We start from the raw sequence: 18,983 nt of genomic DNA on the forward strand, positions 1-18,983 counted from the left end.
GTACCTCGACACCAACTTGCCCCACGGGAGCAAGATAGCAGTAGCGGGAGCAACGATCCAATTGGAGATCTCGAAGCCCGCGTGAATCAACTCCAAACAGAGTTACAACGCAAGACCAATTTATGGGTTGCGGATGGCGACCGAATAAATGAATTAAGAAGTTACATCCGCACCCTGCAAGATCAACTTGTTGATCGAGATTTGGCGCTTGATTGGGCGGTACAGTCTCGTTCAGTAGCTTGGGCTAAGGAAGCGAAGGCTCGAGCACGAGTCGAAGAACTTAGCACTGCTATTGACAACTTGCAGCCATATTGCAATACTTTACATGAGGAAATTCATGTACTGTATTCGCAATTACACCCACATGTCCCTGCGGATCCTGTCAAGTCAGAAGCCGGACCCTCGCATGATGCGGGAGAAGCGCTTGGTGGTGAGTTAGACCTTTTTAGGCCCCCCTCCTTCTATGAGGCTGGTCGATGAATGGTCTCCCACACCTGACAACGAAGCTGCCAAGAGTAACCAAAAGCAGGAGTAGTAGTGTAGCTTGTAAAAATAGAAGTAGTATGTTGTATAATAGGTTGAACTATTGTATTATGGGTAATGTATCCTGTTGTATAACATCGAGTCTGTATCATTACTTTTGATAGTAATGTAAAATGGAAGGTTTCTCTGGCATATTATATTTATTTCAAATGTTCTTTGCCTCAGATGCCTACCAGGACTCGAGGACAGGATGCAGCAGGAACTTCTGGGGGAAGGGATGTTACCCCAAATCCACCTCCGGTTCCTCCCACATTGGCCGAGGCGATTGCCGCCTTGGTGAACGCAACTGCAGACAATACCCGCTTTTTGATAGAAATGGCGGGCCAACAATTTCAGCAGCAGGGTGGAAGGGGTTATCCACAGGGCTCCCGTGAAACCACATATTTGGATTTCTCTGAAACCCGTCCACCACTATTTGTCAAGGCTGAGGACCCGTTGGAAGCTGATTAATGGATACGGGTTATTGAGCAAAAATTTGGTCTTCTCCGCTGTTTAGAGACACAGAAGCCTTTGTTTGCAGCGCAACAACTGCGTGGCCCTGCCAGTACCTGGTGGGGAAATTTTGTGGCTATTCAACCTGCCAACCATCAAGTAACTTGGGAAGAATTTAAAGTGGCCTTCCGCGAGCACTATATACCCGAAGGTGTTCTGCATATGAAGCAAGAAGAGTTCATGAAGCTAAAACAAGGGGGAGATACTGTCAATCAGTATCTCAATAAGTTTAATCACCTGTCACAATACGCAATCGATCAGGTGAATACTGATTTAAAGAAGAAAAATTGCTTTATGAGGGGTCTAAATGATCGATTGCAGAGAAAAATGGCCACCTGCATAGATCTCACGTATGGAAAGGCTGTCAGCACAGCCTTATCTGTTGAAGCAAAATATGCAGGTTTCGGGAAGAACAAGGGATTTGGTGGTGAGAAGTCTAATCAGGGTCAGGCAAAAAGGCAACGGTTTGTGATCCGGCCTTCTAGCCAAAATCGCTCTTTTTCTCGACCGCCCTCATTCCCTTTCAAGCAGCCAATAATCATTCGTCCCAATAATACCCTCACTACCCCAAGTCAGCCGGGTGCCCCGGGCACTCGATTCCCTGCTTTGCCCAGCTCTGCAACCAGGTGTTTCAATTGTGGCAAGTCTGGACATTTCATCAAGGATTGCCCATATCCCAAGCAGAATCAATCAAATGCTCAACAAGGATCTGGGAAATCAGCTCAGCCCAAGGGAAATAATGTGGGGAAGAATACAAAGAAGACGGGGCGGATATACTATACTCAAGTGGCCACTACACCGGAAGGTGAACCGGTGATGATGGGTACGTTTCTCGTGGCCAGTCACCCTGCAATTATTCTTTTTGATTCTGGTGCTTCACATACATTTATTAGCAAGAAGTTTGTGCAGCAACATCACATTTCATGTCATGAATCAAAAGAAGGGTTTAAAATTCATTCACCTGGGGGACACATTTTTACTAGAGAAGTGGCCTATCAAGTGCCAGTAATAATGGCCAGACGAAACTTTCCTGCTAACATGATTGTTCTGAAAGGCCAGGATATAGATGTAATTTTGGGTATGAATTGGTTAACCCAACACAAGGCAATTCTCAACACTGAATTGAGAACTGTCAGGTTGAGCTATAATCAAGAAGAGATTCTTTTGTCTATCTCCTTAACCAATCTAGCCAAAGCTTCTGGTAGAATATATGAAGCCATTGTACCGGAGATCAAAGATATTCCGGTAGTATGTGAGTTTCCAGATGTATTTCAGGAAGATTTTCCTGGACTGCCACCTGAGAGAGATGTAGAATTTGTAATTGAGTTAAAGCCCGGTACGGCTCCCATTTCCCGAAGATCGTACCGTATGCCCCCTAATGAGTTGGCAGAGTTGAAGATTCAATTACAAGATCTACTGAATAAAGGATTCATCCGGCCAAGCTCGTCTCCATGGGGTTGCCCCGCCATTTTTGTTAAGAAGAAGGATCAAACCTTACGAATGTGCGTGGATTATCGACCCCTGAATGAGGTCACCATCAAGAACAAGTACCCTCTTCCGAGGATTGACATCTTATTTGATCAACTGACCGAGGCGAGGGTATTCTCTAAAATTGATCTCAGGTTGGGCTATCATCAAATCCGTATTCGGCCCGAGGATATACCGAAGACCGTGTTTACTACTCGGTATGGTTTATTTGAATATTTGGTAATGTCCTTCGGACTAACAAATGCTCCTGCCCATTTCACTTATTTGATGAACTCGGTGTTCATGCCCGAGTTGGACAAGTTCGTGGTGGTCTTCATCGATGATATCTTGATATATTCCAAGAATGAAGAGGAGCATGCTCAACATCTACGGATTGTATTGACGCGCCTGAGGGAACATCAGTTGTATGCCAAGTTCAGCAAGTGCGCGTTCTGGCTGGAGGAAATTCAATTTTTGGGGCACGTGTTATCTGCCAAGGGAATTGCGGTAGATCCTAGCAAAGTCAAGGATATTCTGGAGTGGAAACCCCCAACCACTGTTCACCAAGTCCGGAGTTTTCTTGGACTAGCTGGATATTATCGCAGATTCATACCAGATTTCTCTAAGCTTGTGAAACCAATCACAAGTTTATTGAAGAATGACATTAAATTCAATTGGTCTTCTAAGTGTAATGAAGCTTTTGAGCAATTGAAGATATTATTAACCACTGCTCCGGTATTGGCTCAACCGGACATCACCAAGCCTTTTGATGTATATTGTGATGCGTCAGGCAGTGGACTCGGCTGTGTATTAATGCAAGAGGGCCGAGTAATTGCATACGCTTCAAGGCAGTTGCGCCGACATGAGGAGCATTACCCAACTCATGATCTGGAGCTAGCTGCTGTGGTTCATGCCCTAAAAATTTGGCGTCATTATCTGTTGGGAAATATCTGTCATATTTATACAGATCATAAAAGCTTGAAGTATATCTTCACCCAGTCAGAATTAAATATGAGGCAAAGGCGATGGCTTGAGCTTATTAAGGACTATGAACTAGAAATTCATTATCACCCAGGCAAAGCCAATGTTGTGGCAGATGCACTGAGCCGTAAGGTTTCCTGCCACTGTCTTATGGTGAAGACCTCTGACAACACTTTATGTCAAGAGATGGAAAAGCTAAACCTGGGGATGGTCCAACAAGGAACCCTGAATCAGCTAAAGCTTGAGTCTATCATCTTGCAAAGAATAATTGATGCTCAAAAGGATAATGTGGGTATGAAGCACATACGGGAGAAGTTAAGGGCTGGAACAGCCAAATGTTTCAAAGAAGACGATCAAGGTGTGATATGGTTCAATAACCGCATAGTAGTGCCAAAGAATGAAGAACTCCGCCAGCAAATCTTAGATGAAGCTCATCTTAGTCGCTATTCTATTCATCCGGGAAGCACTAAGATGTATCATGATCTCAAGCAGCATTACTGGTGGACGAAGATGAAAATTGAAATTGCACGCTATGTGGCTAGGTGTGACACTTGCAGACGTGTCAAAGCCATACACATGAAAACTGCTGGTCCATTACAATCTTTGCCGATCCCAACATGGAAATGGGAAGACATAAGTATGGACTTTATCGTGGGATTGCCCAGGACTGCAAAAGGGTATGATTCTATCTGGGTTATAATTGACCGGCTTACGAAGATTGCTCACTTTCTGCCGGTCAAGACAGATTCCCCGGTTACTGTCTATACCCAATTGTACATTGCTCGTATTCTTAGTCTGCATGGTGTTCCGAAGACCATAGTGTCGGATCGTGGACCTCAATTTGTAGCCAAGTTTTGGGAAGCACTTCACAAATCCTTGGGTACTAAGTTGCTCCATAGTTCGGCATATCATCCACAAACCAGTGGACAGACTGAGAGGATTAATCAAGTACTCGAAGATATGTTGCGAGCATGTGTTCTGGACTTCTCACCAAAATGGGATGAATGTTTACCTTTGGCGGAGTTTTCATATAATAATAGCTATCAAGAAAGCATCAAGATGGCACCTTTTGAAGCTTTATATGGGCGACGGTGTCGAACTCCGCTAAATTTGTCTGAACCTGGAGAAAGGTATTTCTTTAGGCCTGATATAGTGAAGGAGGCCGAGGAAAAGGTTCAGAAAATTATTCATAATCTGAAGAAAGCCCAAGCTCGGCAGAAGAGCTATGCAGACAAACGGTGAATGCCCTTGTATTTTCTTGAAGGGGACTATGTCTACTTGAAGGTTTCACCAATGAAGGGAGTATCGCATTTCGGGATAAAAGGAAAGCTTGCACCCAGGTACATTGGTCCATTTCCTATACTTCAAAGATATGGGCCAGTGGCGTATCGACTTCAGCTCCCCGAAGCATTGTCTGCTGTACATAATGTGTTCCATGTGTCACAATTGAAGAAGTGTCTTCGTGCTCCCAATCGAACCGTTGAAGTAACAGATGTTGTCCTGGAACCAGAGTTAACATACTCGGAACATCCTATTCGAGTTCTGGATCAAAAGGACAGGGTTACCCGGAGAAAAACTCTCATGTTTTATAAGATACAGTGGAACCAACATTCTGAAGAAGAGGCTACATGGGAAACTCAAGACTTTTTAGATAAGAATTTCCCAGGCTTTTTAGCCTCATGTAATTTGTAAAGTATATTTAGTGTTGTAATAAAGAAGTGACCCCCACCCCACCCCTGCCTTGTACCAGAAATAAGGGAATAAAGATGTGACACATTTCCTTTTCCATTACTCACCCTAGGACTTTAAATCTCGGGACGAGATTCTTTTATGGGGGGAAGGATGTAACACCCCTGGTGTTACTGTAACTAAAACCTGAGCATGACATCATAAGCATTGGCATTGTATATGTTTGACACACCTAGAGTGCATTTACTAGGTAAAAATGTCAAACAAGTTGTATTGTTATAGCATTTTGCAAATAGAACCCTGGATAGGAAACCTGACCCTAAATAAGGCTCAGAGGGGTAAAACTTAACCCAAGATGAGAAAACCTAAAGGATTTAGGGGAATAGTCATAAAATGATCCCAAAACTTAAGTGGAATTACACTTAGACCCCTGGGATGCCAGAAACCCTAATTAGAACCCTGGAAAACCCTAAAATCAAACCCTAGGGACCTATGTGCAAAATTAGTCCACTTTTGGACTAAAGTGCAAAAACCAAGTCAAATAAGTATCTTAAGTCATTTGGTTCACAAATGTGTGGACTTGTAAGCCAAATATTGGATTTTGGACTTAAATGCAAAATGGACCTCAATTAGGTTCTATTCTAAGTCTGAAATTCAGTGTTGAGGACTCAACTTTGGAGCCTTGTATCTTTCAAAATATAGGGTTTTTGCCCTGGGGCACCACATCAAACTTGTAGACCTATTAATGGATAACAAGTTTGTTTAAGAGTGCAAGTCATGTTCTTGTGAGAAATTTGAAGATAATCTTGCCCAAAGTTGGACTGTCAGGCTAATATAAACTGAACTTCAGTTGGACAGTGACTTTGATCCAACATTAAGAGCCATTTAGACTAAGATCCAGTGGGAATCTACCTTGGATTGCTATAACAAAGTTGTAGAGCTACCATACAAGAACAACTTTGCTGCAGAAACTTAGGTGTGTTGCCATTGGAATTTAGGAGCAATTTGGCCCTAAACCGTGGCTGTCAGGCGCATTTAACTGAACTTCCCCATGGTACAGTATATGGATCAGGATGCCAGCTTGGACAGCTCGTCGCCGGTGATCCGTGCGACCGGAGTTGGGTCAGGCGACGAGATTCGTATCGCGGGTGAATGGATTTCGCTGGTCTTGAAAAGATCTCATTGCAGATGGGTATGAACCACTGTGGCCTCGCTGTCCCTCACCTTTTACGCCGGCGACGTGGCTCCTTGGCCATCACCGGAGTTGCTGTTCTGCGCCGTGATTGTGCCACGCTTCCAGCCGTTAAACACGTCACCACTAGCCGCACCAGCTCGACGATGACCGCCGTAGCTCCTCAACCAATAAGTGCCACTGTAAGTCGCGCCGGTGACTCACCCTTTCATTCTGGCTGCCGCGCGTCCTCCCCAAATCCACTGGCCACCGCTTTACCCTTCTATAAATTGAGGGCCTGGTCGGTTGCGCCATGTAATCGTCAAGCTATAGCACCCACTCCCATCTCCACTCGTTCACCGTAGCTCTGCAATTCGGGTTTTCCCCCAAACTGGTCCGCCGCATCGCGAAGAACAGCCCGCCCGTGGCTGGGCCACTCTGGTGAGTTCCTATTCAATTCAAGTGTCGTTTCCATGCCTCTGTATGCTTGCGAAGCTCATGGTGGCGCCCGTTTGCTCTGATCGACCATGGTTTGGCGGGAACATGTACTCACGTGCTCGGTGTCCGCCGTGATCGTGGACAAGCGACTCCCAGTAGGGTTCATGCTAGTTTAATGGCTGTTCCTAGACCGCCTTAGGTCAGTGATGCCTCCCCGGTAGTTGGCCGTAACCACCGTCGCCGGCCATGGCCTGTACGAACCACGTCGGGGATGATCGGCGTGCGCGTCGTGGTCAGGGGCATTCACGGGGAAGAGATAGAAGATGGAGGGCCTTTCTGCAATTTGTCTGTGGCACAGAGGAATAGTAAACAAACCCACTTCGATTTAACTAATAAACCGAGGGCCTCTGTGCGAAATTGTCGCAGGCGCGCGCGCGTGGGCGTGCTTCTGCTGTAGTTGGGCCGACTTGGGCTGATTTTGGCCTGAGTCTGTTCATTGTTTTTCTTTTTCTATTTCTAGCCAAGCTTTAGAAATATGTAGAAAATGGTAGAAAAATGGTAAAATTGTGAAACTAATTTTTCTAGACTTCTTATTTTCCATAGAATTTAATAAAAATAGCTTCATGATTTTTAGATTAAATAAGGAATTTTAAGGCATTTAAGTAGTTTAAAAAGTAGTTCTGGATTTTTAGAAAATAGATAATAATCCCAAAAATGCTCAAAATTTTTGTATGAGTTCCTCATATTATTTAGAAGCCTTGGGTAGAGTATGAATTGATTTGGTCCTTGTTTGATCACCAAACCCCAAACCCCCCTGCCCTGTGAACTCCTTTACTGACTCCGGAAACCCTAAGTTCTCGGAGTTCCGTGAAGGAAAATTGTATTCAAGACTTAGATGATAAGTTTATATCATCTTTGCATCCTCATGAGCATTACATGACATTCATTCTTATATACATATGTGGTTATGATTAGAACACGAGGAAGAAGTGGAAGCCACTGAAGAGCAAGTACCACCACCCTTGGAAACTCAGGCTGAGAATTGTTTCTACTTCGATATTTGTGGATCTGAGCCTGACTCACCCATAAACAAAGGCAAGCCCCGGTGCATTTGCCACCTCCTTGTGGTTTAAAAACCTTTTTCACTTGCCTGATGCATTAGGTGATAGGAGTTGATTGCTAAAACAATTCCTGCATTACCTTCCTTGAATTTAATTACCTTCCTTGATCACCTGTTTTACAAAAGATTTTTTGATGCTTAGCATTGCTTTAGAAAAACAAAATGTTTTGTTTTTACAAAAGTTGATGTGGCAAAAGTGGGTGGGATGTTTTTGAAAACAAAACTTGATGGTGGATCCATCATGGCCATGATGGGTCCAACATCGGAAAAGATGTACCTCTGCCAGGTACCAACCTTTGGGGTTAAATGATTAAGCTGAGACCGGGCGGGTGACTTGCACGAGAAAGAGAGTCTCGGTGTAGTGTCTCCGTCTGAGTCGATTAAGGGTCGTCTCGATGTAAGCCTGCTGACCGAGGACCCTTTAACTGGTCACATGCCTCGTCATGGGTAAGCTTTGCCTCGGGTGGACTAAGGCCAGAATAAGATAACACGAAATGGGCGTGGAGCGGTGGCGAGAGTAGCGTGTACCCTCCGTGGCAAGAGGCTGGACGGTGGTGTATATGTGCTCTCGGTTTGCGTGAACCTGATCTGGTCTTAAGAAACTCGGTGGTGGGTTGACATATGGAAGGGTTAAGTGCTACATATGTCGTGTGATCGGAGATCCTTAGCTGAGTATAATCGATTCAGATCGCCGTACCTCCGCGGTTATGGAGACTTGGCCACTGACTTACACGTAGCAATCCAGTGAAGATGAAGGGTTGATAAGAAATTGGCTAGTGCAGGTCAAGTGCTTGAACTAGGGTAGACAGAACTCTAGCTGCAGGTAATTTTACTTAACCTGACAATAAAATTGGATTTTAAGGATCCACTCTAGTAAGCAATTCTACAAACAGAGTCTTTGATTATTGAAAGGCCTTACCTTGACTCCCATATAACCAGCATATCCTTGAGAGTCTTTTCTTTAGTCGGGTAGGACTTGCTGAGTAATTCCATACTCAGGGTTTATTCCCCCATTGTTTTTACGTGAGGAGACAAAAAACTTGTGTTGTTTTTGTACCAAGGTGGTGAAAAATGAGGACAATCAAGAATGAAGCTGCTGGAGGACCGGGTCCTCCTTAAAAACTTTTATAAAGAACTTAATGGGAGGAGTTTTTGCCTCCCAGGTATTGTAGTAATACTTTTCAGCACTCGCTTTACACTCTGGTCTGTACTAAATAACTTACTCTTACTTTTTAAATAAATGTAAGTTTATGTAATCACTTCCGCATTTCCGCATTCTCCGATGAACATACTGTCTGTCAGACGGGTGAAACATTCCTGGAAAGGTAAGAAAAAAGATACCGAACTTGTCAAGTGATTCAGGAACATCTACAGGGTTGTCTAATGTCTGTTGGACAAGGACAACCGTAGGTGGGCCTAATGACTTGCGAGGTTCCGTCACACGTATCCCGGAGGCGTAGGAGTCCCTCGGCTCGGTCGGCCTTGCCTGCTTATGTGTACTCTTACTCGTCCGTAGGATTCTGTTATCGATATAGTCGAGACGGCACGAAAGATCATTTCAGCAGAAGAAGTTTTCGAGCGTTAAGACTTGTTTGGACAGCGGAATCCCTTATCCGAGCATGAGTTACTTATCGCAGAAGGTGATGAGTGAGGTATCCGTATCCCGGAGGCATAGGAGTCCCTCGGCTCGGTCGGCCTTGCCTGCTTACGTGTACTCCATCGTTTTCAGGACTCCACTATCGAAGTAGTTGAAAAGCACGAAAGATGTTCTGGCAGAAAGACTTTTTCCAAGGAAACTTTTGACGCAGAGGGGGTTCCCCCCTTCTAGCCCTCGAGGGAGGGTCGGGCTTTGCCGAGGCAAGGCTGACCCTTCCTTGAAGGTTAGACTTTGCTTGTGTATGTAAACGAGGTAAATGAACGACTTGAAAACATCTTAAGGGTAGAAGCGACGTAGCTGTCGGATGTTCCAAGCGTTGCTGTAGACCTCACCTTGACTGTTGGCCAGCTTGTATGCTCCGGGCTTCAGAATCTTGGCGATGATGAACGGCCCTTCCCAGGGAGGCGTGAGCTTGTGGCGCCCTCGGGCGTCTTGTTTTAGCCGAAGCACCAAGTCGCCCACCTGGAGGTCTCGGGACCGAACCCCTCGGGCACGGTAGCGTCGCAGGGACTGCTGATACAGCGCCGAGTGTAGTAAGGCCATGTCCCGAGCCTCTTCCCGCTGGTCTAGTGAGTCTTCTCGGTTTGTCCGGTTGCTTCGGGCGTCGTATGCCCTCGTCCTCGGGGAGCCGTGTTCTAAGTCTGTGGGCAAGATAGCCTCGACCCCATAGACTAGAAAAAACGGCGTGAAGCCCGTGGCTCGGCTTGGCGTCGTCCTCAGACTCCAGACCACCGAGGGGAGTTCCTTCATCCACCGCCTACCGAACTTGTTGAGGTCGTTGTAGATCCTCGGCTTGAGCCCCTGTAGAATCATGCCATTGGCACGCTCTACCTGCCCATTTGTCATGGGGTGAGCTACGGCGGCCCAGTCCACCCGGATGTGGTGGTCCTCACAGAAGTCCAGGAACTTTCTGCCAGTGAACTGGGTGTCGTTGTCGGTGATGATGGAGTTCGGGTCCCCGAAGCGATGGATGATGTTGGTGAAGAACGCCACCGCCTGTTCGGACCTGATGCTGTTTAGGGGTCGGACCTCAATCCACTTGGAGAATTTGTCGATGGCGACCAGCAGGTGTGTGAAGCCCTCGGGTGCCTTCTGCAAGGGATCGACGAGGTCCAGACCCCACACAGCAAACGGCCAGGTGATGGGTATTGTTTGCAGAGCCTTAGCAGGCAGGTGGGTCTGCTTTGCGTAGAATTGACACCCTTGGCAGGTGCGTACAATCCTAGTGGCGTCGGCCACCGCGGTCGGCCAGTAGAAACCCTGTCGGAAGGCGTTTCCCACGAGGGCCCGAGGTGCTGCGTGGTGACCGCAAGCCCCCGAGTGTATTTCTTGCAATAACTCCGGACCTTCGGCGATGGATATGCATCGTTGGAGGATGCATGAGGGGCTGCGGTGGTAGAGCTCCTTTTCGTCACCCAGCAAGACGAACGACTTGGCGCGCCGCGCCAGTCGTCGAGCTTCGGCTCTATCGAGGGGTAGCTCTCCTCGGTGGAGATATTGCAGGTATGGGGTCTGCCAGTCTCGATTAGGCGTGACCCCATTCCGCTCTTCCTCGACGCGCAGTGCCTCACCCTCGGGGGCCGAGGGTGCCTCGGGCTGAGCCGAGGGCGCCTCGTGCAGAGTTGAGGCCTTCTCGGGCTCGGGCGTGTCATCGGTCTTGACGGAGGGTTGATGTAGGTCTTGGGAGAAGACGTCCGGAGGAACCGTTGTCCGCCCTGAGGCTATCTTAGCCAGCTCGACCGCAGTCTCGTTGTATCGTCGAGCGACGTGGTTGAGCTCGAGACAGTAGAACTTGTCCTCCAGGCGCCGAACCTCGTCGCAGTAGGCTTCCATCTTCGAGTCGCGGCAGTGGGAGTTCTTCATGACTTGGTCGATGACAAGCTGCGAGTCGCCGCGAGCGTCGAGGCGTTAGACCCCTAGCTCGATGGCGATGCGCAACCCGTTAACCAGAGCCTCATACTCGGCCACGTTGTTGGACGCCGGGAAATGGAGGCACAACACGTAGCGGAGGTGCTTCCTGAGGGGTGAGATGAAGAGCAGGCTCGCGCCCGCTCCTGTTTTCATCAGCGACCCGTCGAAAAACATAGTCCAGATTTCCGGTTGGATCGGAGCTGTTGGAAGCTGGGTGTCGACCCATTCAGCCACAAAGTCCACCAAGACTTGGGACTTGATGGCCTTCCGAGGGGCGAATGAGATTGTCTCACCCATGATCTCCACCACCCACTTTGCAACCCTACCCGAGGCCTCTCGGCACTGGATGATCTCCCCCAGGGGGAAGGATGACACCACAGTCACCGGATGAGACTCGAAGTAGTGTCGCAACTTTCGCCATGTCAGAATCACTGCGTACAACAGCTTCTGAATTTGCGGGTAGCGGATCTTGGTCTCGAATAGTACCTCACTAATGAAGTAAACCGGCCTCTGGACGGGCAGTGCGTGCCCTTCTTCTCGTCTCTCGACCACGATCGCGGCGCTGACCACCTGAGTGGTGGCGGCGACGTAGATCAAGAGGGCTTCTCCGGTAGCGGGGGGCACCAGGATGGGTGCGCTTGTAAGGAGCGCCTTCAAGTTCCCGAGGGCTTCCTCGGCCTCGGGGGTCCAAGTAAAGCGCTCGGTCTTCCTTAAGAGGCGATACAGGGGCAGGCCTCTTTCGCCGAGGCGTGAGATGAAGCGGCTCAGAGCCGCAAGGCATCCCATGACCCTCTGTACTCCTTTCAAGTCCTTGATAGGCCCCATGTTGGTGATGGCCGCGATTTTCTCCGGGTTGGCCTCAATGCCCCGCTCGGAGATGATGAAACCCAGGAGCATGCCTCAGGGGACTCCGAAGACACACTTCTCGGGATTGAGTTTTACGCCTTTCGCTTTGAGACACTTGAATGTCGTTTCAAGGTCAAAGAGGAGGTGGGAGGCTTTCCTCGTCTTGACTACGATGTCATCGACGTAGGCCTCGACCGTTTGACCAATGTGCTGTCCGAACACGTGGTTCATGCACCTTTGGTATGTCGCACCCGCATTCCTCAAACCGAATGGCATAGTAACGTAACAGTACATGCCAAAAGGTGTGATGAAAGAAGTCGCGAGCTGGTCGGACTCTTTCATCTTGATTTGGTGATACCCTGAGTAGGCATCGAGGAACGACAGGGTTTCGCACCCAGCGGTGGAATCCACGATTTGATCGATACGAGGCAGAGGGTAGGGAACCTTCGGACATGCTTTGTTTAGACCAGTGTAGTCTACACACATCCGCCATTTCCCACCTTTCTTTTTCACAAGCACAGGGTTGGCTAGCCATTCGGGATGGAATACCTCTTTGATGAACCCTGCAGCCATCAGCTTGTGGATCTCCTTGCCTATGGCTCTGCGCTTTTCTTCGTCGAATCAGCGTAGAGGCTGCTTCATGGGTCGGGCTCCAGCTCGGATATCCAGTGAGTGCTCGGCGACTTCCCTCGGTATGCCAGGCATGTCCGAGGGACTCCATGCAAAAACCTCGGCGTTCGCGCGGAGAAAGTCGACGAGCACTGCTTCCTATTTGGGGTCGAGCTCGGAGCCGATCCGGATCTTCTTGGAGGCGTCGTTGCTGGGGTCGACAGGGACGGATTTGACCGCCTCTGCTGGTTCGAAGTTGCCGGCGTGGCGCTTCGCATCTAGCACCTCCTTGGAGAGGTTTTCTATGTCGACGATGAGGGCCTCGGATTCAGCGAGGGCCTCGGCGTACTCCACGCACTCCATGTCGCATTCATACGCTTGTCGGTACATGGGGCCGACGGTGATGACCCCGTTGGGGCCCGGCATCTTGAGCTTGAGGTAGGTGTAGTTGGGGATGGCCATGAACTTGGCGTAACATGGTCTCCCCAGCACTGCATGGTAGGTTCCTCGGAACCCAACCACCTCGAACGTGAAGGTTTCCTTTCGGAAGTTGGAGGGAGCCCCGAAGCAGATGGGCAGATCGAGTTGTCCAAGGGGCTGGACGCGCTTCCCAGGAATGATCCCGTGAAAGGGCGCCACACCGGCCCAGATCGAGGACAGATTGATCTGCAAGAGCCCGAGGGTATCGGCGTAGATGATGTTGATGCTGCTGCCTCCGTCCATGAGGACCTTGGTAAGCCTGACGTTGCCGATGACGGGATCAACAATGAGCGGGTACTTGCGACCCAGCTTGCTCACCAGGTCGCGGCAAGTGGTGCTTGCGAGGAACGCGCCGATGACATCGGAGTCGGTGATGTTGGGCAGCTCGATGCGCTGCTTTGAAAATCACCGGATGTAGTCCCACAGGGATTCTCCCGGCTGCTTGCGGCAGCTTTGGAGATCCCAGGAGTTCCTAGGGCGCACGTATGTGCCCTGGAAGTTGCCGGCGAAGGCTTTGACCAGGTCGTCCCAGTTGGAGATCTGTGCAGGAGGCAGATGCTCCAGCCAGGCTCAGGCGGCGTCGGAGAGGAACAGGGGGAGGTTGCGGATGATGAGGTTGTCATCGTCCGTTCCACCCAGCTGGCAGGCCAGCCGGTAGTCCGCGAGCCACAGTTCAGGCCTCGTTTCCCCCAAGTACTTGGTGATGGTAGTCGGGGCCCGGAACCGGGTCGACAACGGCGCCCGTCGTATGGCCCGGCTGAAAAGCTTGCGGACCGAGTGGTTCGGGCGAAGGGCTCCGATCCTCCCCGCTGTCGTAGCGTCCCCCACGCCTGGGGTGGTAGCCTCAGCGCACCCTCTCGTCGAGGTGGGCTCGACGGTCGCGGCGATGGTGCTCGTTGCCGAGGCGGCCCGGGGCCGCAGGCGCTGTGTCCCGCGTGCGCCCGGTGTGGACCGAGGCCTCCCGCATGAATCGGGAAGTCGCGGCGCGATGCTCCGGGGGGTATCCCTGCCTTCGGGAGGCAGAGCTTTCGGCCCGTCGGACCACGGCATCCTCCAGGAGATTCTTGATTTCTCCCTGGATACGCCGCCCCTCAGTGGTGGATGGTTCCGGCATCGCGCGGAGCAGTATTGCTGCTGCAGCCAGGTTCTGGCCGACCCCGCTGGAAGCCGGGGGCAGCCTTGCCCTGGCACCATCGGCGATGTGGCGCTGGATGTCCTAGGCCAGATGACACACTTCTCCGGCCGGTGCTCAGCCTGCCCGCTCCTGCCCGATGTTCTGCCGGAGCTGCACAAGTTGTCCTGCTTCCTCGTCGAGCCTGGCCTGCATCTCGCGGATTTGCTCGAGCTGTGTGTCCTGACCCCCCGCAGGGACTGGGACCACAGCTAGCTCCCGAAGGATGTCAACGCGAGGCGCAGGCCTAGATGGATCGTTGTCCTCCGGCATACCAAGGCGGTTGCCTTCGTCGAGACCCTCTAGATCGACGTGGAAACATTCGTGACTTGGGCCACAGTCTTCGTCGCCGAGGCTGCGGCTATCATCGGAGCAAACGGAGAGGCATTAGTCACATGCGGTCATGAAGTCCCGCATGGCACTAGAGTTACCGAGCCCAGAGAAATCCCAACCAGAGTCAGGCTCGTCGTCTTCCTCAGAACTCGGGGGCCCGTAGGTCGAGACGGCCGTCAATCTGTCCCAGGTTGACCACATTTGGTACCCCGGGAGGTTTGGATATGCCTTTATGAAAGCGTCCACCGAAGCGGGGTCGCTTGGTGGGTCGAAGCTGAATCTAAAAGGCACTGGATGGGAAACGGACAGTACCTCTTGATCGACGGACGGTGACGAAGTCACGTCGGGGACGGACTGCACCGTTATCTCAGGTACAAGGCTAACGCCCAGCAAGTCCTTCGCGAGCGTTCTGGCGTCATCCGTTGTATGCTTGGGGTTGGCGTGTTGCGGGGAAATGACGCTCGTCTTCATCTCAAACGCGAGGTCAACGCCCGACGTGTCCCCCGCTGGGGCGCCAGTGTCCCCGACTCGCTCGACAGCCGACGAGGCGCCGCCTCCTGCTTGGCCATGATTGCCCCGCCTCCTTCCCCATCGACGGGGAAGGTGACGGGACAGACTCGGATGTCGTTCTCCCGCCACGCGGGGAAGACATCGTCGATTCCGCCGCTGACGGGCGGGCTGACGGCCGCCATCGTCGTTGTCGTGCGGCGGAGGAAGGAGTATCATGTCGTAGCTGCCGTCGAGGGACATGAACTCGAGACTCCCGAAACAGAGCTTCGTCCCAGGATGAAGAGGTTGCTGGAGACTCCCCATCTGGAGCTTGACGAGAAGCTGTTCGTCAACACGCAGCAGGCCCTTACCTGGCGCGCCAACTGTCGGCGTTTTGACCCCGGGGGGTCCCTGGACTGACGAGTAAATTGTCGCTGCGTGTCCCAGCCCAGATGGGTCGGCGCGAGACGGAGACACAAGGGGGGAAAATAGTGAGGGGAAACCCGCGGCCTCGTGTTGTCTTGCGCCCAGGACGGATGCGCTTGCAGTAGGGGGTTACAAGCGTTCGCGAGGGAGAGAGAGAGACGGGGGGCGTGAGGCTGCCCGTTCTCCCGCTCGGCCACCTCATTCGTATGAGAGCCCTAGACCTTCCTTTTATAGACGATAGACGTAAGGAGAGGGTCCAGGTGTACAACAGGGGGGGTGTAACAATGTGCTAACGTGTCTAGCAGAGAGGAGCTAGAGCCCTATGTACGTGCCGACGTGGCTGTCGGAGAGGTGTTGGAGCCCTGTTCATGTGGCGTCATGGCCGTCGGAGGAGCGCTTGAGCCCTGTAGAAGCACAGCTGTCGGGGCTGTCGGATCCTTGCTGACGTATCCTTGCTTCCGTAGGGGGGCTGAGAACCACCGTTGTCATGGAGCACGCGGGGTGCCATCATTACTTGTTTTACCGGGGCGAGCCAGATGGGACGCCGGTCTTGTTCCCCATAGCCTGGGCTAGCTAGGGGTAGGGTAATGATGGCCTCCCTTTGTGGCGTGGTCGGCCTGAGCGAGGTGGTGACTCCTCCGAGGTCGAGGCTGAGTCCGAGCCCTAGGGTCGAGCGAGGCGGATACCGTCTTCCGGAGTCGAGGTCGAGTCCGAGCCCAGGGGTCGGGCGAGGCGGAGACCGTCGTCCGGAGTTGAGGCTAAGTCCGAGCCCGGGGGTCGGGCGAGGCGAAGATCGTCGTCTGAGGCGAGGTCGAGTCCGAGCCCTGGGGTCGAGCGAGGCGGAGATCGTCGTCCGAGGTGAGGTCGAGTCCGAGCCCTGGGGTCGGGCGAGGCGGAGATCGTCGTCCGAGGCGAGGTCGAGTCCGAGCCCTGGGGTTGGGCGAGGCGGAGATTCCTATGGCGCCCGAGGCTGGACTTGGTTGCTGTCAGCCTCACCCTGGCGGGTGGCACAGCAGTCGGAGCAGTGCAGGCGGCGCTGTTTTCCTGTCAGGTAAGTCAGTGGAGGGGCGAAGTGACTGCGGTCACTTCGGCCTTATCGACTGGAAAGCGCGCGTCAGGATAAGGTGTCCGGCGATCCTTGCATTGAATGCTCCTGCGATCCGATCGGCTTGGCGAGGCGATCTGGCCAAGGTTGCTTCTTCGTGAAGCCTGCCCGAGCTGGGCCTCGGGCGAGTCGAAGGTGCACCCATTGCTTGAGGAGACCCTCGGGCGAGGCGTGAATCTGCCTTGGTCTTCCATTCCTGCCCGAGGCTGGGCTCGGGCGAGGCGAGATCGTGTCCCTTGAGTGGACGGAGCGTTAACCAGAATTGCGCCCATCAGGCCTTTGCAGCTTTGTGCTGATGGGGGTTACCAGCTGAGATTAGGAGCCTTGGGGTACCCCTAATTACGGTCCCCGACAGGACGGCAAAAAGAAGGTAAAATCTAGAGGTTCTACTAAATATACAACATCTAGTGATGAGGCTAGCTCTAGTGATGATGAGGATGATTTGCTTACACTTTTTGCCAACCTCAACATGCAACAAAAGGAAAAACTAAATGAATTGATTAGTGCTATTCATGAGAAGGATGAACTTTTGGATAGCCAAGAGGAATTCCTTATTAAGGAAAATAAGAAGCATGTTAAGGTGAAAAATGCTTATGCTCAGGAGATAGAAAAGTGTGAAAAATTAACTAGTGAGCTTAGCATTTGCCATGAATCAATTTCCAACCTTAGAACCGAGAATGCCAACTTGATTGCTAAGGTTGAAAAACTGGATGCATGTAATAATCCAATTGTTAGTCTTAGAAATGAAAATGTTGATTTAATTGCTAAGATTGACAAATTGAATGTTGCAATTTCTAGCCTTAAGATTTAGAATGATAAATTAATTGCTAAGGCTGAGGATTTAAATATTTGCAATGATTTTATTTCCTATCTTAGAGATGAGAATGCCATGCTAAAATCTAAGATAGATGAATTAAATGTTTGCAAACCCTCTACATCTAGTGTTGAACATGTTACTATTTGTACTAGATGTAGAGATATTAATATTGATGCTATCCATGATCACTTACCTTTAATTAAACAACAAAATGATCACATAGCTCAACTTAGTGCTAAAATTAATGAGCATGACTTAGAAAATGAAAAATTTAAATTTGCTAGGAGCATGCTCTATAGTGGGAGGCGCCCTGGCATTAAGGATGGCATTGGCTTCCAACAGGGAGACAATGTCAAGCTTAGTGCCCCCAAGAAATTGTCTAATTTTGTTAAGGGTAAGGCTCCCATGGTTCAGGATAATGAGGGCTACATTTTATATCCTGCTGGTTATCCCGAACATAAGATTAGGAGAATTCATTCTAGGAAGTCTCACTCTGGCTCTCATCATGCTTTTATGTATAAGAGTGAGGCATCTAGTTCTAGGCAATCCACTCATGTTAAATTGCCTAAAAAGAAAACTCCTACTGCATCAAATGAGCCTATTGTTTCATTTAAGACTTTTGATGCTTCTTATGTTTTAACTAACAAATCAGGCAAAGTAGTTGCCAAATATGTTGGGGCCAAGCACAAGGGCTCAAAGACTTGTGTTTGGGTACCCAAGGTGCTTGTTTCTAATGTCAAAGGACCCAAGACCGTTTGGGTACCTAAGAACAAGGCCTAAACTTGTTTTGTAGGTTTGTGCATCCGGAGGCTCAAGTTGGATCATTGATAGCGGGTACACAAACCACATGACTGGGGAGAAAAGGATGTTCTCCTCCTATGAGAAAAACCAAGATCCCCAAAGAGCTATCACATTCAGGGATGGAAATCAAGGTTTGGTCAAAGGACTTGATAAAATTGCTATATCACCTGACCATTCTATTTCCAATGTTTTTCTTATAGATTCATTAGATTACAATTTGCTTTCAGTTTCTTAATTATGCAAAATGGGTTACAACTGTCTTTTTATAGATTTAGGTGTTACTGTCTTTAGAAGAAGTGATGATTCAGTAGCATTTAAGGGAGTGTTAGAGGGTCAGCTATACTTAGTTGATTTCAATAGAGCTGAACTCGACACTTGCTTAATTGCTAAGACTAATATGGCTTGGCTCTGGCATCGCCAACTAGCCCATGTTGGGA

At 50.1% G+C, this 18,983-nt stretch overlaps 1 pseudogene; it reads left to right on the forward strand.

Moving 5' to 3' along the window:
• The window catches only part of LOC109939654 (uncharacterized), a 70,739-nt pseudogene that overhangs the window by 43,715 nt on the left and 8,041 nt on the right, over window positions 1–18,983 (forward strand).

The sequence above is a fragment of the Zea mays genome, chromosome 5, assembly GCF_902167145.1.
Source record: "Zea mays cultivar B73 chromosome 5, Zm-B73-REFERENCE-NAM-5.0, whole genome shotgun sequence".
Classification (NCBI taxonomy): domain Eukaryota; kingdom Viridiplantae; phylum Streptophyta; class Magnoliopsida; order Poales; family Poaceae; genus Zea; species Zea mays.